Source organism: Sphaeramia orbicularis, chromosome 3 (genome assembly GCF_902148855.1).
Source record: "Sphaeramia orbicularis chromosome 3, fSphaOr1.1, whole genome shotgun sequence".
Lineage (NCBI taxonomy): Eukaryota > Metazoa > Chordata > Actinopteri > Kurtiformes > Apogonidae > Sphaeramia > Sphaeramia orbicularis.
Genome location: NC_043959.1, coordinates 7,587,583 through 7,612,971, shown reverse-complemented (window position 1 = coordinate 7,612,971; position 25,389 = coordinate 7,587,583). Strand labels below are relative to the sequence as shown.

Genomic DNA, 25,389 nt, shown 5'->3' with positions numbered 1-25,389 from the left:
TGGTTTCTAGCGTTAAGCCACATTACTATCACCCTAGGGTGCCACTATTAATTGTTGCCCCCCTGAAACATAATTAAGTTGGGCCCATGGTACAAGAAAGTTACTGGAAACAATCTGTCAGAGCTGGGGGGGGGGAGTATCTGTGATTGTTGGTTGGAGAGGGGGGATAGCGATCCGTGATTGTGGGAATGGGGGAGATAGCAATCTGTGATGGGGATAGTGATCTGTGATTGCTGGAGCAGAGGCGGGGTAGCGATCTGTGATTGTGGCTTTACTGTTCCTCTAACTTCCCCACCCTTCCTTTGCGTCCCTCCCACACCTGAAGCATTGCGAGCGAGATCGAGACGCCCCATCTCCCCCAGGGGCTCGCGAGACAGAGCCAGCCGTGCCTCCGCATCGGTGGTACCTGGGTCAGGTACTCATGGTCCTGCTCTGAAAAATCGATCTCATCCACTATTACTCGATTACACAAAATTAAAACTGATTTTTAAATTTTTTTCCCCAGCCCTAGACCTGTATGTGGAAGACATTTTGATAAAGCTGTGAGACAGTGAAAATGAGCTCCCCTCACCTTGTCACTGTTGTTGACTGTCATGCGTGTTTGAGAATCACTGGTGCATGCCAAAGTTTTTGCAAATACATGGAGAGACAGACAGACAGACAGACAGACAGACAGATGGACAGACAGACAGATGGACAACCAGTGGCCAGTGTGTCCGAGGGTAAAAAGCTACACCTATAACAATAAAATCTCAGCTTACCTGGAGTGAAAACAAGTGTGATCGGTGATTAAAGGTGTGAAAGAACCCACTGAACCAAAAAGAGACCCAGAGTGGATGACAGTGGTGGCACTGGACCTCGATCTGCATAAAAAATAGAGAAGAAAAATGTTGATCGTCACATCAAGCGCTGCTGTACAGGCCATTTATCATTAAGTGACTTGAGAAAACTGTACTGTTGAAAACCGAGGTCAGACTTTTGGTGCTCAACGTCGATGAGGTTGCTGATCAATATTTCTTGTCAATTACAGATACCAATTACAGGCTATCATCACTCAGGGGAATGCAATACGTGGGCGAGACACACACACACTTAGATGCACGTCATTACGGTTTAACTCAAATCAAATGCTTTGCAACAAGAGGAGATGGTGCAGATTTTCACTTTTCGTACTTTTCCTAAAATATTGTTGTTGCACTCCAACGATATCTTAATCATCACCTTTTAGTTGGATGCACCTGAGGACTGAAAAACTGCAGAGAACTCACTTTATCAAATTAATTCACTTTCAGCACATACAGGTAGTGGCTTCTATCTGATATTGCTTCGAACTAGACTGAGAGATAATTCAGGACCATCAAACATTCAGTCAGCATCGGTAATACCTGAGCTCGGCCATATTTTATCACTACATATTTTAACAACTTCAGAGGCAAAACAGTACAGAGCTGTGAATTTAACAGATATATTCGATGTCAATGTGTGACTATTTTCCTGAATGTCCATTTCCATTTGGGTGCATGCGCAGCCTTTGTGTTCAGTGGGGGCTGTTTCTCATAAGCAGCAACTCACAGCGACAGAAAATCAATAAAAACACTGTTATTGTTAGTCAAACATTATTTACGCTGCTCTGATGAATGTCTCAGCATCAGGGTTTTGCAGTGTAGAGCTGTCACACACTGAGCTTAAACAGAGCTTCCAAGACACTGGCACAAATGGGTTATATTCTAAATAACTCTATTAGAATGGACACAAACAATCAGATACAATGGCTTTAGATTGTATTCAACCCACACAAAGGATCAGACAGATATTATTTTGGCTGGCAATCTGTCGCTTCCAGAATATAACAGGATAAAAATTGTTAAAGGTCTTTTCCTAAAGAAACCAGTGAATATGTTTTAATGTGACACATAAAAACTGTCATTTGTTGCAGTATGTTCCATAAAAGATGTCACTCATTGAGCTTTCTTTTCTTTTTTCCATTTTTATTTTTATGCAAATGTGGATCCCTGTCATGTACAGCCAGTTAGCTCTGGTGATTTTAAAGTGACCTGCTCTTCATCCATTCCCTCTGGGCTTTTTACCAGCTGTAAAAATAGTTAACATCATGGAGGCCAATAAGCTCAAGCGAAACAGACAATATTATAAAGAGTTTACTTTTACTGCCACTCATAAACCTGTATGTTACAGGGTTGAGTAGTGTGGTTGAATAGCAGTAGTGGGCCATCAGAGCCAGTAAGGCCTTCTCTGCTGGTCTAAACATCATCAGAAACACTGACCTACATTTACAACCTAAATTCTAATATTTGTTCCATGAAATTGTATTAATTCATTCCCAATTAGCTGCAGTGCTTCCAGTACATGTACAGGGTGTCCCAAAAAATGTATACACACTTTAAATAAGTGTAAAGTAGGTGTTTATTAAAATTCATTTAATTTTCAAAATGTAATAGAATTTACAAACATCATTTTAATTTTTTTGTCACCGCCTGTTATTCTCAAAATGATGTCCGTTCTGGTCCAGACTCTGCTGACAACACCAAGCAATGGAATTGCACACATCACCAAACAATTCCCTTGGTATTTGCGTGCATTCACATTCAATGGCTGCTGTCAATTCAGTGACTGTTGCAGGTCTCATAGTGTAGACTTTGTCTTTTAAGTATCCACATAAAAAAGTCTAGTGGTGTGAGGTCTGGTGAACTTGCCAAGCAGGTGGATTGGATGGAGGGGTATCGCTGAATACCCTCCATGTTCACCAGACCTCACACCACTAGACTGTTTTTCTATGGGAATACCTAAAAGACACCTGCAACAGCCACTGAATTGAGAGCAGCCATTGAACATGAATGCATGCAAATACCAAGGGAATTGTTTGGTGATGTGTGCGATTCCATTGCTTGGCGTTGTCAGCAGTGTGTGGACCAGAACGGACGTCAGTTTGAGAACAGGCAGTGACAAAACAATAAAATGATGTTTATAAATTCTATTACATTTTGAAAATTAAATGAATTTTAATAAACACCTACTTTACAATTATTTAAAGTGTGTATACATTTTTTTGGGACACCCTGTATGTGGATGTAAGATATTTTGTCCAATCAGATTTCAGTCTCTATGTGTTGCCAGGGTTCATCTAATCCGCCCTGGGCCTTCAGAATGAGTAGTGAAGGCTCATGTAACTTAAACTGTATAGCATCAGGACTGTTTCTGTAACCAATCTGATTTCAGTTTCACCTCACATGGCCAGCTATCTGACCCCCAATGTCATCAGCATTTATCTTTCCTCTGATTGGATGGAAAAAGCAAAACTATTATTTGATATACAGGGGTTGGACAAAATAATGGAAACACCTTAAAAATCAACAAAATATAATTTAATATGGTGTAGGTCCGCCTTTTGCAGCAATTACAGCCTCAATTCTCCGAGGTATTGATTCATACAACTTGTGAATTGTTTCCAAAGGAATTTTAAGCCATTCTTCAGTTAGAATACCCTCCAACTCTTTTAGAGACGATGGCGGTGGAAATCGACGTCTTACTTGAATCTCTAAAACTGACCATAAATGCTCAATAATGTTGAGGTCTGGGGACTGTGCCGGCCATATGAGATGCTCAACTTCATTAGAATGTTCCTCATGCCATTCTTTAACAATTCTAGCTGTATGGATTGGGGCATTATCATCTTGAGGTGAAGGTGTTTCCATTATTTTGTCCAACCCCTGTAGATTATTTTTGATTCATACCAGTAAAGCTCATTTAATACAATTGAACTATTAATACATTTGAGGTTTTTTTTTTTTTTTTATGTCCACAATGGCCGATGGAGGAGTAGAAAATGATTTGGTCTCGGACATACTTAAAAATCCATTTTCAAAGCAGACTTTTCCAGAAAAGCCAGAGATCGTGAGGAGAGGTCCGCCAACCTCGACGCTAGCTAGCAGGTCAAACGGACATTCTCTGCCCTCAAAAGAATAGAAACTTGTGTCAGGAATATGACTGGACTGAGGAGACTCTCAGCCTTGGCCTCCATGGACATAAACAGGACTTACTGGTGGAACTGAAACACACAGATCACCTCTATATGACAGAGTCAGTGAAGTTTTCCTGCAAAAAGAAAGGAGGTTGGATTCTGTATGTATATAATGAGCATCTCTGGTGAGTAGGCTATGATGTTTTTTATTTAAATTGTGTATGTTTTTGTCATGTTATTAGATAAATATTGATTGTGAACTGCTCCAGATGATGTACATGGTACAGTCGTGGTTGCAGTGTAGAGGTTTGGAGTAATAATAATATTCCCCCTCATTACGGGAAACATCTCTCTCCCTCTGTATTGCCACACTTTATCTTGTGTTTTTTTTTTTTTTTTATAGTATTGATGGTTTCTATAATTGTGAGGTGTATTTAGTTGAGTAAATCTCCACTGAAGGCCTGGGTACCAAATGCGCGGACCACCACTGTTGAATAGAATCAAAAACACTAATTACTTTGAAGTAAAAAAGAGTAAACAGAAAACTAATTTGCTTTGTTATTCTATATAAAATTCTGCTTGGACATGATTTATTCCATATATCATATGATTATGCTTTCTTGCAAAACTACTCTGGTTTTTGACCATGTTCCAAAAAAGACAGTGTTCCTACTAAGCTACTACGAGGCTAAAGACAATTAAAATTCTGCTAATATTAGTGTTTAGATGCAGCCATGTATACTCTGATTAACATAATGCAAAGAGTGGAAATACTTGTGCTATTTTGCCTTTTTGAACTTGTTTCCACTGACGCTGACTTGTTCAACCACCACTCAAACAACTTCCAGCACCAGCCTTTAAACTTCACTCTTACACTTATTAATCTGAAGTGATAATGATCTTTTTATCATGATAGCATTTTTGACTATATAACCCTACTAGTTATTGTGCTTAAAGCTGCAGGAAGCACAGATCAACAGGAAACATGACAGAATGTGAAAACACACCTTCCTTCTCAAGTCAAAACACTAAATCTACCTTGTTTCATGTCACTGTGGGAAAGCTAAATATCAGTTATGGAAGTTGCCATTCTGTTATTGTAGTAAGTCCTGCAAGACAGGAGTAGAGCTGTATCTGATGTTCCCTACCTGTCTGAAAAAACACCTATGATTCTTGCATTCTTGCATTATTATATAGATTTTCTACACTCTGTAAACACATCCAAGGTCACTTCAATTACAAAAAGATGAGAGGTGATGCCAAAACACAACCATGAACTGAAGCTTTAAAGTCTGAAGGTGCATGTCCTTATATTTTTCCAAAACACTGTTTATGCCATGAGTGCTTTCATGCAGAATACAAAAAAACAGCAATTTATTTCTTAGAAACATGTAAATTTTTTCCTGAGCTTTCACAGTGCAAACAAGAGGTGCACGGCACAACAAACCCCATTCCTTGTATGTATTGTATCTTATTTTGGCATTGATCCACCTGATGTCATCATGTCTATGTATTTGGTGATGTCAGCATATCAACTGCCTCTATAATGTGCCAAGTTTGAAGTAAATTGAAACAAAATTGATGTTTTTATAGACATTTGAAATTCCGCCCATTATAAGTAAATGGGAGAAAAAAAATTATTTAATAAAAAATTCATTAAAAAATGTTTACTTTGACCTACTTTTCCCAAAATGTAACCACAACTATTCAGGACCACTGAATAGTATATTCAGTATTCAAAGTATAAATCCAATTTGGTATGAATTCAACCAATAGTTTTGCTGCTAGAGTGTAAACAAACAAGTGGTGCCAAGTCCAACAAACTCCGCCCTTCATATATATTGTAGCATATTTTAGCATCAATCCAGATGATGTCATCATGTCAGTGCATGTGCTGATATCAGCATAGACATAGACAGCATAGACAAATTTCAGTCATTATAAGTAAAAGGGAAGAAAAAAACAAGATTTAAAAATTCATAAAAAATTGGAACTTTGACCTACTTTTCCCAAAATGTAACCACATCTATTCTGGGTCACTGGCAATCTATAAACCCAATTTGGTATGAATTGAAGCAATAGTTTTTCTGCTAGAGTGTTAACAAATGAAGAAACAAACAAACAAACAAACCAAACCAAAAACAATGCCCCTTGCCTCTCCTTCTGGGGGTGGGGTAATAAAGGCATAAACCAATCATTTGTGTGGAATGAGCATCATGTGACAACAACAATAATAGACATGCTGACTTCTAGCCACAGTGTTTAGTAAGAAACACCAAAATAATAAAGATAATGAAGGGAGGGACACATGGAACAACTTCAACAAACAAATAGATTACGAGGATAGCGAGGAGTTTCTGTAACAAACTTATTTTAGTAAAGGGGTCACACATAGCCCAAGTCTATCCAAAGGGGGCCAGAACCAGTACAATAATAACGTAATAACATAAAAATAATGACAACTTAAAATGTTGTCTTTGATTTAGTACAAAAAGTAAAATCACTGATTGAAAATATTAAACAAAAACTGTGAATAACCTGAACAACCTGAGATTCCTTAAGAAAAATAGGTGCAATTTTAACAATGTGGGCAAGACTGCACCCCTTGGAAGGCCGATTTTGGCCCGTGGGCCATATGTTTGGCACCCCTCCCCTACAATAGGAGTGTCATATGAATCAAGTACAGTTTGCATTGTGTTAGTTTTACCCTGACACATAAATCCACAGAAACAGAGGATACTGGCTCAAGTGTTGCATCTGTCAAACATGCATTGCTACAAATGTGAATAGTTTTGATTTGGAATATTGAGAGTATCTTGTGCTTTCATGTAATTTTTTTAATCCTGCCCCTGGTGTGTAAAGGCCTTAAAACTTTTATACTCTCAAGGATTTCTTTATATCCTTTGTACTCTACCCTTAGTGTTCTAAGGGTAAGGTTTCAAAAATTCAAAATTTCAACCGTAGTCTGTTATTGGACATAACAAGACTTTAATACTTTTGTGAAATAAAAAAAATATGTACAGGGTGTCCCAAAAAAATGTATACACACTTTAGCAGCTGATAACTCAATTATTTGTTTTTTCTTTGCAGATTAAACCCATTGGAATTAATGATGGCAGCCAGACTAAACTTTGAAGAAAGGAAATTCATTCGAAAATGCTACTGGAAGTATGAAAACATAGTTGAAGTGCAGAGACAATTTCAGAGTAATTTTACTCTGTGCGATTCCATTGCTTCGCATTGTCAGTCGTCTGGACCAGAACGGATGTCAGTTTAAGAACAGGTGGTGACAAAACAATAAAATGATGTTTGTAAATTCTATTTTGAAAATTAAATGAATTTGAATAAACACCTACTTTACAATTATTTAAAGGGCGTATACATTTTTTGGGACACCCTGTATATATTGTTATGTAGAAAATCAAGGTCAATGAAGTTACCATATTTGGTTCCTTAGCCATAAGTGATAAAAACACATGTAAGGTATGTAAGGTGAAAGGAACATGTATTTTAGAACATTAGAACATCACTTTTAGAACATTAGACCAACATTAGTGCTGATCCAGACCCCTGTCCAGATCCACATTATCCCTTTGAACATCATTCCTACATTAGTACCATTACTTCATGGTACCTCACAAAGTAGGTACACTCACTGTTCATGCAGAGGTGGACCTTACAGAGCCTGTACACCACATTGGACCTGGGTTTGTTGACTCAGTGTCCTCAATGTAACTGTTGCTGTCATGGTCTTGTAATGTATGTGGAAATTACCAAAAAATGCCCAATAAAGGGTTAACAGTCACATTTCTTTCCTGAAGAATTCCATTCCACAATGAATATATCTAATCTGTGGGCTGCCTCTGGTAATGATTGGTTGCTAAAGGTCATCATCCCCCATAGTTTAATTAACAACGTTGATTTCCTGGCTTTTCCCACATGACAAGACCCAAATGGCCCCAACAAGCTTATTTACACCCACAGCCACAGCTATGACCACAACACAAGAGCCCAAATACAACCGAGGAGGAGCGAAGCCATCTGCAGCCACATGGACTTTTAATATGTGACGCAAAGCTCTATTGACCGGTGGACTCCCCTGGGTCCAATACTCAGCTCCACTGTGATGGAGAGTTACACTTTGCTGACAGGAGAAAGAGACCAGTCGATCTCCACAAAGTTCTCCAATGGCTCATCGCTAATCTAAACTCCAAATCAGCAAAGTGAGCATGTCGCTGTATATGAGATGCGTTAAAAGGCTGATTCTGTCAAACACACGCAGAGGAAAAACCAACCAGCATGCCACGGCGACAGGGAAGACATCCAGCAGCAACAACAGATGGAATAAATTAATTAAAAAGTTCATCAAAGAAATATTACACAGACTCAGATCTTTGGTAGATAGGTTACTGTTATCTTCAAATGCATTTAATTAATTATGAGTACTGTCAAAGTCATGTGTTTTTCCACAGACTAAAAGCTAAAACCGGTATCAGCAGGGGATACATTTAAGAATAGAAAGCTGACCTTCACCGAACAAAAAAGAAAAAAAAAGATGACTTGTTTATGGATAAAACATTTTGATAGCAGACAGCTCTTCGCTACAGGTACAAATGGGATGACTCACTTTGCAATTCACCCACAATTTAAGTTCAAGCTTTTGACAGTGGGCATTATGTTTTTTACAGACTGTCGGAGAAATTAGTTCTAAAATGTAGAGGTGAATTAGCATTTTGGATGCCTGGTTCCCTCATCTTGAACTCAGCAGGGTTTTTTAATAGTAAAATGTCTGAAGTAAGATCTGCGGTTAATACAAATCTAAATTGTCATGATTTGTTCTGTAACATAAAATACTCAAGTAAAACTACGACTAATCTGCAACAAACTTAATTTAACCCATAAAGACCCCAACACCCACTGGCAGCTAGATCTAAACTGTTTAATACCTGTTAATCCATTAATCCTACCAATACATAAATAATTGGTGTAAAATACAGTTTGTCATCTTTTCACGGTCATTAGATATGATCCATTTGGACTTTCAGAGGCTCTGAAGTGAATGTGGAAACACTGTCATCTTCTACAACAGTTTTTCTCAAATGGGAGCACGCGTACCGCTAGGGGTACTTGGAAGAAGCCCAGGGGGTACTTGAAATGTTTTGGGAAATCCAATACATAAGTCATCATTCATTTGTTCATTTATTTGTTTATTTAGCAGGGACAATACACATTAATGAACATTTCTGTAAATGTGCCAGTATTAGCAAAAAAGCTATTTTTCATCCGTTGTCCCTGGGTAAGATGTAAAATCCCAGCATTCATAAAATTAGAAATATTTTAAAAATTACGGCTACACCCACACATTACATAGCATTAGTTCACATACACAGTATACACAGTTAACCTTTAAGTATTAGTAAAACACCATTGGCGCATGGGCAGTTGGTCATGTAGTGCAAAAAAGAAAACTTAATTCCAGTGAAGATGAATATGAACATGAACAATTTACTTAGTTACAAGCGGCAGTTGTTAAGTGTTGTTACTGAATACAAAATAAATAATGACAATTAATGCTGAAATATAAAACACATAAAATACATTCATATAATAAAATTGACACTCCTAGTTTTATTGTCAAGCATCATGTTTAAACTTTGGTAACATTTTAAGAACATTTCTATTTTATATGATTCAAGATGAGTTTATTTGAGTAATTGAGTAATTATTTTTTACTGATGAAAGGTTCATTTATTAATTAATGTCCAATTAATTTGTATTTCTTATGGTTGAAAGAGGGCACTTTTCATTTTCTTATAAAAAATTTTTATTTTTTTATATATCACAGTTAAATACACGTTGGCACAGGAACAAATTTTGCCTAATTTTTTCATTCCAAAATGCTGAAACGAGAGTTGGGGGTACTTGGCTAAAAAAGGATATTTTTGGGGGTACCCCACTGTAAAAAGTTTGAGAACAATTTTTCTACAACATTGATTCACCAGTAAAACCCATGGAGTTTAATAAATGACAGTGGATGGACACGCTTGGTTTATGTTTCCTCTGTTTGTCATATAATAAAGCTCAACTTTAATCTGAGCTTTTATGAACATCTCTACATAGCCAGTACATTAAATATAGGAAAATACCTGATTTTTACTGAAACAATGCAAACCACAGAGGATAATATTGTAAAAAAAAAAAAAAAACAGTGATAAATCATTTCAGAATGTGTGAATTTAGGGGAAAAATTCAAATGGGAACTGCCACAAAAGTAGCACTTATGGGTTAACAGGGCTGATATCCTGGGTTACTGAACAACAAACCTGTACTTATGTCTAGTTTTTAATTTAATGTGTTTCAGATGTGTGTTTGTGTTATCCTGCTAATCAGTTTTAATGAGTGTTGGAATATTTTGCTGCATTCAGGTCATACTTCATATTTTATTAAATTCTTTTTTGTTCATCCTGTAAAAGCTCCTCTTAGGATAAGTGTTACAAATTAGCATATGCCACAACCATTACAATACTTACATGGGATTTATCAGTGTACATGTATCACCCCCCATCAAACAGACCATGAATGAACAATTATGAAAATAAATAATGAATACTCAGCTGATGAATTTTGAGGATTTCACATGTCTGTAAAAGAACAGATGTTAAGTTGAAGGACCTGTATATTCCACACTACAGATTTTTTTAACCTGTACATTTGTTAGGTATATATATTCTTTCTCAATTTCTTAACCAAGTCAGTACATTTTTATACTTCAGTTTAATTTTATGTGTATATTCTTCTATTGGTGAATATTTTGTAAAGTCTGATTATGTTTTATGTACTTATACATTTTTATAGATATTCGGATGTATTTATTTATTCCTTTTTTGAGTAACATACTATAAATGGGAGAGAAACAGTCACACATCTCCATCTAGATGCATTTCTTTTTTAAAATTGTAGATGAACAAATATAATTGATGAAATTCCATTTTTACACAACAGTATATTCTGACTAATCCTCATTGTGAAAATCTCCCAAAATATTCTATTTGTGACATAGATTAGATCTAGGGCTGGGTGATAAAACAATAAAAATATATATCGCGAAAGAATTTTTTTGGCGATAGAACTATGAGACAAATGCAATACAATTTCGATAGAATGCATTCGTCCATGTTTTGACAGACAGAACATTCATTCATTCATTCATTCATTCATTCATTATCTGAACCCGCTTTATCCTCACTAGGGTCACAGGGGTCGCTTGGAGCCTATCCCACACACCAGAAGAACAGCCAATCATAAATAAGTAGTGCTGCACCGAACCAATCACACTAGAGCCATGGCAAGTTAGGTTGACGCACACAGCACAGGCGTAAGAGCAGCTGCAGCACACACACTAATGTTTGGGCTACAGCGTGAGATAATGAGTGTTCCCTCAGGAGAAAATGTGACCGAGAACTCGGGCGACTGGGTTACTGAAAAGTAGGGTGCCACGTTGAAGCCACGTTGAAAGATGACGTTGAAAGACGAACGATGTTGAAAGCATGTTAAGTTTCATTTTCAGTTTTACACCAGTTATGGCAGTTTTGGAATGCACCCCCATGTATATACCCTTTCATGAAGATGGTCTGTTTTGTTTGTGCTCTCTTTTAAAACTTGAAAGCTTTTGCCTGCTGGTCAGACTTTTAGTTTAGTTTTAAATATATGGACCTGTTTTATTTATCTGAAACAGTTGTATAATGTTCTTAAACACATCTGTCATGTTTAACCTCTGACAGAAAATAAATCATATTTAAATCAAAAATAACTTTCTGATGTCTTCACAACTAACTTATGAGTAACAGAAAATTTTAGCTTAACAAAAGTAGCGATTCCATTTATATGGTGATACATACCAATATCGTCTGATATGAAAAAAATGATTGTGATATGATTTTTTTTTCCATATCGCCCAGCCCTACTCAGTTCACACTAAAAGGAAAGGATTTGAAGAGGAGTTCAGTCTATGATGTTTACTGGTGGTGATGTTATAATCATGTGACTATCAAATAGTTTGTTCATGGTTTTACATTAGTGTTCATATTTCTGCTTAAAAAATAGTAAAAGTTGTTTTCCTTGGTAAGATTATCTTGCTGAATAAAGCATATATTTAGTATTAACTTGGGTTTCTTTTCTATGGAGCTTATTTTCTGCCAAGATCTGAAAGTCAATGGAGCCTGTCTTTCAGAGTAGCTTACAAAAATACTCCATCCTTGCTCTGTGAAGCAGCTCTTGTTGTGATGCTGGAGTTAGTATAACCTCAGTGCCCCCGTATGAAACGACCGCCCTTTCCTTTTCTCTACTGCCTCTTTAAGAGTCACACTCAATTGGCAAAGCACCAATCTGTGAAATCACCCTAATCCGCCCATTCACCCTTCATCTCCACTTGATCAATGGTCACCTATGGGCGGAGGATAGAGGGATGTTATTGATGGTCATGACGCCCAGTCAATAAATTGATCATTTTAGTCCCCTCTATCTTTAAGACACACTTCTGTTGATTAAGGTGTTTTGCATTTCACTGCGGATGGTTTTAAAAATATTAGTGCTTATTAAACTTGCAAAGCAGATTTCACAACAGCTTGGAAACGTTCACAAGTCATGGAAATTACAGGGATAATTAATTCACCTTTTGAAATATAATGAAGCAAATCACTGGAACTTATATTATATTTTCTTGTGGTGAAAAAAGTGAACAGTGAGCAGACTCAACAGTGCATTAATCTGTCACTTTATGCTTTCAGTGTGTAATTAAACCCCCGAGCATAGTAAATCATAAATACCATAACATTTTATAATATTGTAGGAATAATTTCAAAGTGCAAGTACATTTTATACTTTCCAGCTGTACATACGGTGTTTACATTCCCCAAGATGGTGCAAGTTCAATGTTATAAACCTGCCATGTGATGTGTTTTAATACTTTTCAGATGCAAATGCGACTCAACGAGGAATAAATCAGGCTTTGGATACACAGGCAATGCTTGTATGCTGGATCAATTTGTTGTTGATTTTGTTTTTATGGGATTTGTGACAAACACCAAACCACAGAATATTGCCAGTACCTTAAAGGGGAATTTCACCAGTTTTACACATGTATTTGAATCTGCTTAGAAATCTGAGAAAAACAGACCAGTGGCGGCTGCTCATCTTTCAGACAGGGGAAGCTCATTGTCGGCTTACATAAAAAAAAAAAGAATTAAGAAAATGCTCAGTGACCTTATCGTACCAAGTAGGCGTCTTTCCCAGGGACTGGACCAGTGTCCTCTCAATATCCATCAGAGCTAGGCTGCTTAGATTGCCTTGGCCCATTGTGTTGCGGGTGTAAGACTTCAGCCTTTTTAAACTAGAGATGCTGCTTTCACTCCGACCTAGCCGACAGGTTGATTGATTTAACTATCTACAAAACGATATTAAACTCGAACAAGAAATGATTAAATTATGGAACTGAAACAAGAAAACGCTGAAATTATGTTAAATTGAAACAAGGAAGTACAATGAATGGGTTTTATTTACAGTGCAAGAAATGAACGAGTAATTTCGTAGTAGTTTCTCTCTTGATTTCACAGCAGAATGTGCGACGGTATTAAACTGAACTGTGTCAGTGAAGGAGGAGATCTGAAACTAGCTGTCAATCAAACGGGGTTCAGCCTTTCGACCGATCCTCCAATCAGCACGTGGGATTCTGGCGTCCAGCCCGGCCGAGCTCCGCCCACAGCTCCATGCACCCCCAGAGACGCCCGGCGTCCAGGGGCAGGACAACATTGTGGCATTTATCCAATTACCGTCCAGTTTTGACGCAATGAAAAAAACTGTTCTATTCAGTCCCATTGAAGCCCATAGATGCCCAGAGTCTACGGACAAATGCACTGAGCAGAGATCGTGTGAGAAAACAGCACAACAGTAAATTGATGAGAAGTGAACAACATCGCGTCCGTTGATTTGTGATAAAGCTGATTCTGAACGAACTCGTCTTTGAGATGAACGTGTTCTAACACATTTGTAGTCAATAAAATGTCAACACAACCAAACATATTTAACCATTTAATTTTCGTAATTTTAGGGGAAGCCAGGCTTCCCTTGCAGTCTATGAGAAATCGCCACTGAAACAGACCTAGTGATAGGTCTGCAAATGAAAATCACTGTTTTGGAGTAAGAAAGCCCCCTCCTCATCTTTTATTCTTACACTTGCCCATTTTGCTACTATCAATGCATCAACTGAGTAATAAATGTTCACTTGTCTAATATGTCAGTGTCATTATAGCAAGATATTCAACATTATTACTAGCAATGGGTCACATTTTTGGAATATTCACATAGCCAATATATTATTAAAAAATCTATTTGGCCATGCGCCTTCTATGAAACTGGGTTCATTTTGGTACCTACCATTTTACCAGCTTTTTAGACCAAATAATAAAAAAAGAAATTTATACATATTTCCCCCCTGGATCTACCTAATGATGACCTCAGATAAATGCAAAAAAAATTATACTCGTGCTCTGAGCCATCCCAAAATTAGTGAATTTTTAATAAACTACTGGGGCCAAAAATAGGACCAAAATTGTGACATGAAAAGCTACCTAAGTGTCAATGCATTTGATCTTGAAAACAGGGCTGTAAATGGTCTTATATACCGCTATAAATAAAGACACTGTGTTAAATTTGATAATCCTAGTGGTTTTTCTAATCCAGACATGCAGGTTTTTCATGAATCTCAGTCTCATTCCAGGTTTTGTATGTAACCCATCCTGTCCACTTGCGTTACATGCAGAACCTGCCCCGTTAAACACAAAGAAATCGCAAATGATTTTGCAACAGTGGTCATTTTTGTGAAGAACTCTCCCTTGCATAATTAGTTCTATTCCCAAAATGTACCTGTGAGAGAATAAAGAGATATTTAAAAAAAATTGTAGCATGTAATTTCTGTGTCCTTTTCGCCATGTTAAATACAGATTTTTGTATTAAATATAATGTAAAATAATATAAAAATGTGTTTTATCTGAAAAAAAGCTTCTCTTTTATCACAGTATTTATGTTTTAAAATAGACCCAAAGTGCTTCCAAACTTGCTTCATAACATTAGTCTACATCTGGTTTGAATTTTTAGCCCCCATGTCCTGTTTTTTAGGGACCAGTTTCATAGAAGCACCCAAATATAACTTCCTTTTCTTCAGCAGTACCTGGTACCAGTCATAGTAAGGACAGCTCCAAGACCGGACTCACTGCAACCAAGTAAATAATGCTGGTAAACAGTGACTAAATCTATTTTCACCAGGTTTCCGATTTATTTTTATCTAGAGACAGTCATTTTCAAGTCTGCAGAGTTAACACACAGTTTGGTTTTGGGTAACTTTTCTACTGTCATTCAGACTGCAGTTAGTCAGTCACTGTCCAGTATTTCAGCCGGTGGCAGCTCGGCTCAGTCCAGTCCTGCGACAGAGTACATAAAGAAAATGACTTACAGTATTTTCTGTGCTGTCAGATAAATGAATGATTATCAAATAGAAATTTACATGCAGCACTTAAAATATAACTGTCAACTGGTATAATATATTTGAAGAGTTGCAAGTAATTACCAGCAATTGTTGGTTATTATTTTTATTTGAAATGCTTATCTTTAATTATTATCACTTGAGTGTATACGGCATTTTATTTATTCATTCATGTGCAGAGTTACAAAATTATCAAACTCAATTGTACAAGCCCTGGTCTGTCCCAAAATTAGTTCTGTAAGGTTTACATCTAAATTGTGGTCTCACTGGCGAACGAGCCTTTATGTGTAAGTAATATATGGATCTATGCTATTTCTTTTCTTTTTTTATTGTGTAGCCCTATGTTTTTTTATCTTATCTTATAGACCTAGTTTCTGTGTCCTTATTAAAGCTTGAATTAATGTATATTGATAAATTAATTATGTTCTGGATTACTGGTGAAAAAGGAGAAAAAAAAAAAAAGAAAGAAATGCAGCTGGTTGAATTACTTGTATCAGTTGTACTGGTTTACTATGAGCTGTGTAGCATGTGTAATGTAATAGGGACATAGGAAGGTGTGGCCAGAAGATCATATGATCAGGGTTCATACACATTTTTCAAGGTCAAATTTTTCCAGCACAGCACCTTATAACTGGGGTAAAATCCGTATCTACAGGCAGGGGTGCTGCTACCAATCATGGGCCCCATGAAAGCGTAATCACTATGGACCCTACAGAAATTGACGTTTCCCATTTTCTCCATCTTGCGTGAAAACAAAACTCCTTTCACCGTTCGGTTCCCGACTTCTACACTTCTCCTCTACAGCGGATCTTACGTAAACTTTTAACAACTTCTGTAACCACTGGGCCCCCAGCACTGCTCTATGGTCACCCCACAAACACCAAGCCCCATGAATTTGTCATGTTTACCCCCCCCCCCCCATCAGCACCCCAGTCAACAGGAATACATATACTCAGGATTTTTTTTTTCTACTTTTTTGTCACAGTGATGTTTAGAAATGAAAGAAGAACACAAAGTTTTATCCAAAAATAGGGAAACCACTTGGCGTTCTTCAGACACACTCGCACCAAGACAAAGATTAAGATAAAACAGTTATCTGGAGTCGATCTGAGAACATCCGCAAATATTATTTTTTGACATAAAGTTTTATTTTTCTGCATGTATCACCTCTTTGTAAGTAGCTTTGGCTTACCATCTAACCTGGCAGAGTTAATATTAAAAATAAATAAATGAATCACATCACAGAGTTAGAATTAGAAGCACTTTCAAGCACTTAAACTAAAATTCAAGCACTTTACAGACCTTGAAAACACAACATTGAAATTCTAGCATTTTCAAGGATTTCAAGCACCCAAACCCTGTATGATACGATACATTTTTAGATGGATCCTCCTCACAATCCACAAACTGAATCACAACTTTCCCACTTAAGCAAGTTACAACCAAACTACAACAAGCTTTCCTGTTATTTCTGGAGGCGTTTGCTGATTGTGATGGGTTTTTGTTATTGTTATTGGACTAGAAACTCTACATTTTTGCTTAATTTTGTTCCATATTACTAATTACTGCAATATTTTCACAAGATGAAGAAACACAAGTGGCAGGTAAGCAAATAAAAAAGGCTGTTACATTGAATAAAATTACAGATTTTACATTAATAGAAATATTTAATATAATTTAGGAACAGATGAAAACAAGGAAAAATCTACTCAAGTTTAGATATTTCAGTGTTGAAATATTCTATAGTACCTTTGCTGTGCAGTACTCTTATAAGAAAAGTGTTGGAACCATATCCAAGTCTGGTCATAATATTCTATGACAGGTATGACTTCATAAAGTAAAAATGTCAAGTAAGACAGTTGTGAATGCATAATTTGGTGGATTTAGTAGCATTTTTGTGGAGGTGCAGTAATACAAGTCACTACAGTTGGTACTTTCTACTTCGACAGTGATCGACCACATGATTAATTCATACTGTGCTGCACCGAGATCACAGTCATCACCACAACATTGCATCATTGCAACATCATTGTACATCCACAATAGGCAGGGCAGTGGTAGAGGTGCAGCTGTCCTAAACTTGGGAAACATTGGCTCCTTCACAGTCGTCCAGAAAGTCAGTGGTAGGGAATCAAATACTCAAACTGTCTCTTCATCACATGAGATACACTTGAGTTTGAAATCTTCTGTGAAATTAAACAGTATATATATCAAGATCCAACATTTAAATCCTCCTACAGAGAAAATGCAGTCGCTTTCTAAAAACCTTCATAGCCTGCATGTCTTTGGGTCTCAAGGCCATTTAACTGGAGCCTAATGTGTAATTAGCCAGAAGAAAAACCAAGCTTTTCCTGTTTTGCGGCTCCCCCTTGGTATCAAGGACAGTGAAGTAATAGCTTTTAGGAGAAACACAGCGAGCACCAGAGAGAGAGAGGGAGCTGAGAAAGCATTTTTGCCTTGCAGGACAGAACGGCCTGATGAGGACAAGGGCCAAGTAAAAAGCATCCATCATCCATGTAAACATGTTATACAACAAAACAGCACAATCTCTTAAATTACAGCAAAATCTAATCTCGGAGTATAGACCCCTGTTGCTATATTATTGAGATAAGTTGCCCCATGATACATGTTATAGAAAATTCTGCAAATGCAGCTGTTTAAGCACACACTGAAGGCTGAGGAGGACTGTTCAGCACAGAAAGAGACTCCTCCGCTGAGGGGGACTTGCCTGTGCAGCGACAATGTCATTTTTCACACTTTTCTTCACATAAACTGTTGTCAACAACCTAAACTAATGGCTGTCCAAAAACAAGATTTTACCATGTGAATCACCAATCATGTCATGCTCTCCCTGAAGAATGGAGCACTTCATGGAAAATGGTCTTTCTTCAATCTCTATGTCAGCATTGCTCTACTTTTTCAAGAGAGGGTAACCCTGTTCATAGATACAGTGAGGAATCTTGGGAAATGTTACTGTGTTTCTGTGCATTTTCTGGATTTTTTTAACCATTGTCTTTGTATTAAGAGTTTTCCTACAAATAATGCCAACAATAATGACAACAAACAATACAGAACTGTGCAAAGAGGATGCAAAAAAAAACGAAAAAAAAAAAACAAAAAAACAAAAGAATTCCTAAACAAAAATAAAAAATAATCCAAGTAATCCCCTCAAAGTAATCCCATTTATCCCCATGAAGTGGTGTTGCAATGAAGCCAGTTTCTAATTTTTTTTCCGGTTTTAAGGATGACATAAGATCATGGAGTCACTGTGCATGAGTAGAAGGAGCAGAGTCTGTCCATCTGAGTAGGACAGCACACCTCATCAGCATGGGAATAGAATGACAGGGCCTGTGTCTTAGATGATGGTAAAGTCACCTGATCATCAGAGACCCTGGCAGAATTAATATTAAAAATGAATAAATAAATCACATCACAGAGTTTTAATTAGAAGCACTTTCAAGCACTTAAACTAAACAGAATGGCAGGGCCTGTGTCTTAGATGATGGTAAAGTCACCTGATCATCAAAGACCCCAAACTGAGCAACCAGAGGGTTGGGATCCAAATGAATATTTTGGATCTTGAATAAGGTATGGAAAACCTCTGTCCAGTATTTGTTCAGACAAGAACAGGACCAGTACATGTGAATGAGTGAAGGTTCAGCAATTTTACATTTGTTGCAGTATGGTATGGACTGACTGACTCCAGGATAGATGTGGGACAATTTAGTTTTTGACATTTGGGCCCTGTGTGCCACTTTGAACTGAATTAGACAGTGATGCGCACACAGAGATGATGAATTGACTAGTTTGAGAATAGTTGTCCACTTTTCATCTGGGATAGATTCTCCTGGGTCTTCCTCCCATGCTGTCCTAAGTTGATATGAGGAGTTCAGAGTTAGGTCTAACATTTTATAGTAGAGGAACGAGGTGGGACCTTTAGTGGAAGGATTCAATGAAAGAACAATATCTACTACTGTTGTGTCCGGCAATGAAACTGAATTTGAAAAATGGGATAGAATGAAATGTCTGGCTTGAAGATATCTAAAAATAAAAAAAGCAATGGAGCTAAACTGTGTTTGCCGCCAAGCTGTTCAAACAATGCCAAAATTTGATCTATAAACTAGGGCTGTCAAAATGAACACATTAACGCAGATTAATCCATCATCATGATTAATCTGATTAAAGATTTTAACGCAATTAACCCGTCTGCAGTGCAGAATGACTCTGAACGTCTCTGCCAACGCATTTGGGTCAGTTTGTCCAAGTAGAGTTAGCGTCGTGCATGAACAAATGGGCAGTTGATCCAGTAGTAATAGGCAGCAGAACCAACCAATATAGATGGAAGACACTAAACAGCATGTTAGCCCTCTGGATGGAAATATGAGGACAAAAAAAACAAGATGGAACAGTCAGTTGACATAAAATACAATGCACACTCTGCAGGAAGGAGTTTTCTTTTCACTGAAGCACTTCCATTTTAAAATACCACATTAACGTGAAGCACATTAGTCAGGCATTCTGCTAGCACGTCAGCTAACACGTCACCCAGCTTGTGACCAACACGTTACCTGCATATATATTCCCTACTTTCTTGAGTCTGTTTGCTCATGTAAAATGAAACACGATTAATATAGATTAAAAATGAATGATATTTAATCGTGATCAATGGAAATTAATCTATAGCAACCCTTTGAATAATCTGATTAAAAACTTTAATCATTTGACAGCACTACTATAAACATATCTTTAAATCGAGTAAGTCCCCTTGCGTTTTCCTGATTTATAAAATTTTACCTGTTGGTGTTAAAAAGTGGGATCATCATATTTGGAGGTGACCGTTTATTGTTAAGATGACAAGCACAGCCGCATTTAGACTACTGAAAATGTAGACAGCATTTCAGACTATTATAGACTAATAAAATAAAATCACTATGCATTCAGAGGAAACCAATAGTAACTTGTGTGCACTGTTATAACACAACAGTCAATTACCCATAACTTCTTTTTATGACATTACAGGTTCATTAACAATTAACCCAACTGCAGACAAATTCCAGCACACAGTCTGCACCATGAGCCTTTAGTCCATTTGTTTATGAACATCAATCCGGAAAAAAACTGATCATATGTGTTCAGCTCTAATGTAAGGTCTGAACACATTCAGGACTTATTTTAGATCTGATCACTCACATTCGGAGGTAGGTTTGGATGGATTTGTTCGTATTCCTTTAGCTGTCTAAACAGGCTTTGAAGGACGTGCTCTGTGTACCATGGCAACGCTGTCATATTAAAGTGTTTTAAAGGTGTCTGAATTTTTCAAAAAAGCACACAAAGATGTACTACAAGTCCTTCTTATGTGTGGTACTGCCTGAGCTCGCACATGTAACACTCTGTCTTCACCCACTTTTTCTCTCCTCTGTGAGTACACTGAGTATCCATAGTTCACATTTACCAGTAGAAATTCATAAACATGTTTTAAGCATGCAAAGATTCAGTTATTTCAACTATGTACACTGATTAGCCATGACATTCTGACCACTGACAGGAAAAGTGGTATTAATTCTGATGATCTCATTACAATTGGATCTGTCAGTGGGTGGAACATATTAGGCAGCATGTGAACATTTAGTCCTCAAAGTTGATGTTTTAGAAACAGCAAAATGGGCAACAGTAAGGATGTGAGCAATTTAACAAGTGAGAAATTGTGATGTCCATACCAGTGGGTCAGATCATCTTCAGATCTTGTTGGGCATTCTACCAACTGAAAGTGGTCTGAAGAATGACAACCGGATCTCAACCAATCCAGCATCTACACTACCAGTCAAAAGTTTGGACTCACCTTCTCATTTAAATGACATGAGATGGACCACAGATGGCCAACAAGTGCTCAGCATCACTGGGAACTCCTTCAGAACTTTTGGAAAACATTTCAGATGACTACCTCATGAAGCTCATCCACAGAATGCCAAGAATGTGCAAAGCAGTAATAAAAGCAAAATGTGGCTATTTTGAAAAATCTAAAATCTAAAATATGCTTTGAGTTACTTAACACTTTTTTAACTACATAGTTCCATATGTGTTCATTCATAGTTTTGATGCCTTCACTGAGAATCTACAATGTAAATAGTCATCAAATAAAGCAAAACCAGGTGAGTCCAAACTTTTGACTGGTATTATATATATATATATATATACACACACATATATATATATATATATATATATATATATATATATATATATATATATGTGTGTGTGTGTGTGTGTGTATGTGTGTGTGTGTGTGTGTGTGTATATATATATACAATTATATTACAATTATTAACAATTATTTATTTTCTATATTACTGTTTTATTATACTGTTCTATCTGCTGTAGTAATTCCGAGTGACCCCTAATTAAGTATTCATGTATCTAGGTCTGAGAGATACACTGGAGTCATGGGGATTGCAAGAATGCCACCTTGTCTATGTCACCATGGATAACGCCACTAACAACATCTCTGCAATGGAACTGAATGAGTGGGAACGGCTACAATGCTTTGGTCACCGTCTACAGCTAGCCATTGGTAAGTGTAAAACAATCTAAAAATGGCTTAGTGTAATATTGCAGTGGGAATATTATAGTAAGGGCGACACGGTGGTGCAGTGGTTAGCACTCGTGCCTCACAGCAAGAAGGTCCTGGGTTCGATTCCAACACCAGTCAACGGGGGGTGGGACCTTTCTGTGTGGAGTTTGCATGTTCTCACCGTGTCTGCGTGGGTTCTCTCCAGGTACTCCGACTTCCTCCCACCATCCAAAGACATGCACTGATAGGTCAATTGGTTAATCTAAATTGCCCATAGGTGTGAATGTGAGAGTGATTGTTCGTCTCTATATGTTCAGCCCTGCGATGAACTGGCGACTTGTCCAGGATGTACCCCGCCTTCGCCCCTATGTAGCTGGGATAGGCTCCTAGTGAGGATAAAGCGGGTTCAGAAAATGAATGAATGAATGAATGAGCAACAAAATGAATGAATGAGCAACAAAAATATTAGTAAATTGAAATTAGTTTGGTTATCCTGTGTTATGTTTGATCAGCCTATGTACAAAACATTATTGAACAAGTTATTCTCTCTATTTTATTTATTATTTAGCCTGTCATGGTAAAGAATGAATTGTGATACTAGCTGCCCACAGTATCTAATTATTAAATCAATCCATAAATCATTTAAGTGATACATGATGATAAAAATTAAAATTGCTGTCATAATATGTTATTACATGACATACTTTTTCGTTTTATTTCAACAGAGAACGCTCTAAAAGCTCTCACACCAGCATCTACAAAGCAGGCCGTGGACCGAGCAGTTGGAGTGTGTAAAAATGTGGTGAGTACCTTCTCCAACTCATGGAAGAGAAAACGTGACTTGGCCAAGGTGCAAGCAGTGCTGGGCTTGCCTCCCCATCAGCTCATCACTGAAACCCCCACAAGATGGGGCTCGCAGCAGATGATGATAGCGAGGTTCCTAGAGCAGGAGAAAGCTCTTTCACAGGTCCTCCTTGCAGACAAGAAGGTGAGACATGGCTACTGGACATTGCACATTGATTCTTTTCATTGTGGATTCTGATTATGTTTGCAGCCTAGATTCACCTCCTCATGAAAGTAACCTATTTTTTTTGGTTATTTGACTTAGGCAAGACATCTGGTGCCAAGCTGGCAAGACATGGCATTGCTAGAGTCCTTGAACAAGGCACTGGGTCCACTGTTCAAGTTTATTGATGCTTTGTCGTGGGAGAGGTATGTCAGCATATCTTTTCTGAAGCCAATACTGCACCTCTTCAACAACGAAATCCTCAGCCAGAAAGATGGGGACACAGAGCTCACAAAAGCAGTCAAAGAGGGTATCCTCAAGTACCTCAATGAAAAGTATGATGACCATACCACCAACAACCTCCTAGACATGGTGACACTTGTTGACCCACAGTTTAAGACAGCCTACATGAAGGAAGAGAGGGTGGAGTTCATAAAGATGAGGGCTGCAGCAGAGCTGGTGGGCATGGTGGGAGCCGTGGCACCAGAAAGTGCACAAACAGCAGCAGCCTCCAGTTCACCCCCAGTTGCTGAAGATGATCCAGAGCTTCCCCATCCCACAAAGAAAACAAAGAAAAGTTTAGGTAGCTACTTTAAAAAGGCAAGTCAAGCCACCACCCACTTCCAGCCAAGCAGAGCATCCATTGAACTGGAGCTCTCCATGTATCTTCAGGCACCTGGGCCTGACTCAGAGACCGACCCACTGGAATGGTGGAAGCAGTACTTACGCATTCCTGCTACTAGTTCTTCATCTGAAAGGGCCTTCAGTGCGAGTGGGAACATCATCACATGTTAGAGGTCATGTCTTAAGCCAAACACAATTGACCAACTTGTCTTTCTTGCACTCAATCTATAAATTTGACAGAAACATATCTACTTCTACAAAGTAGCCTTTTATGTTTGCACTTTTATTCATGGTTAATGCCTTAAACAGAGTTCTGTTCAACCCTGATGTTAACTTTTGACACTTTATATTGGTTTACAAACTTTGCACTACAAGGTTACAGATTTCAGAAAGTTGAAAAATAATTTGTGTTTATTTTTATAGCTGAACTGTTGTGTGAACTGTTGTGCAAAAATGTGTTTTTCTTCTCAGAAACTTGAAACTGTTGTGCACTTTAAAAAAAAATGTTAAAAATAGAGTTTATTTTGACAATTCAGTAACTATATGATCAATAACTGTATGATTTTGAAAAAAATGTGAAGGCTACTGTACCTCTACCACAGCTGTTTTCATTTGATACATTTATTTTGCTGCACTAAAATGTATGTTTCTCATTTGTGACAGTTCAGTTAAATGTCACTTCAAAATAAAGTTGGAGAAAAGTAAGCAATGAATTTTTTTTTCAAACTTTTCAGAGAATAACTGAAAACATACTTTATTGTGGTATATCGTGATATATATCATTATCGTGATATAAAATAATCCATATCGTGATACATGATTTTTTCCATATCACCCAGCACTACTTGGGACAATTATACATTCTCTTCTTCTTTTGTTTAAGACAGTCACTGCAATAGCAGTAGATGAACCGACACTACAGTGCCAACAGCGTGGAGGTTAGGCAGGTAACTCAGCGCCTCCATCTTCCTTAAACGAGCATCTTGCGAAAACTGTATAATATTTTACGACATGTCACGAGGCGGGACTTTACTAGAATCACGCATCAGAAGCCAAACACTCTTCAATAGAAACACCTACAAGTACTTTGTCAAAACTGTAGAAATATCGCTTTTAATTTGTGGAAAACTCTAAAGGAAACCCACCTACTGTTACAATATGGACCTGGTCAAAGTCACTCAGTTCCTTATGTTTCTCATTTTACTGCTTTCAATACATCAGCTTCAAGGACTAAATGTTCACTTGCTGCTGAATATATCCAACCCAGTGAAAACAATAATCAATATAATTTTTGTGTATGTCAGGCAAGTGAGTCAATAAAACAAATAATCAAAGCTGTCATATTGGCATTTAAGGTGTGTTGATATGTTGATTCCTTGCCTCATGTCGTGAACAATAGGCTGAAAATGTTACACCTTAAAAGTTAACACTGGTCACAGGCAGGAAACTTAAATCAGCAAAGAAATAGTAAAAAGCTATTCTCTTCAACTTGAACTGAACATGAATGCCATGTTTTAGTCTACAGATGAGGTTCTTCCTTTGAACATTGAGAAGGAAAATCAGATCTGATGAAGTGATCACTTCCAGAAACATGACGACACACACACACACACACACACTCACAGCTGGACACTTGTATTTGGATGTCTCAGGATAGATATGAGACATCCTGTATGGAA

General features: G+C 37.5%; 1 protein-coding gene across 3 annotated transcripts in view; it reads right to left on the bottom strand.

Moving 5' to 3' along the window:
- LOC115438200 (multiple epidermal growth factor-like domains protein 11) overlaps positions 1 to 25,389 on the bottom strand; it is a 323,683-nt gene that overhangs the window by 250,919 nt on the left and 47,375 nt on the right. For all 3 annotated transcript variants that reach the window (XM_030161642.1, XM_030161650.1, XM_030161657.1), the window contains exon 2: positions 762 to 863. The gene's annotated coding sequence lies outside the window, so the exon portion shown is untranslated. The remainder of the gene's footprint in view (positions 1 to 761; positions 864 to 25,389) is intronic.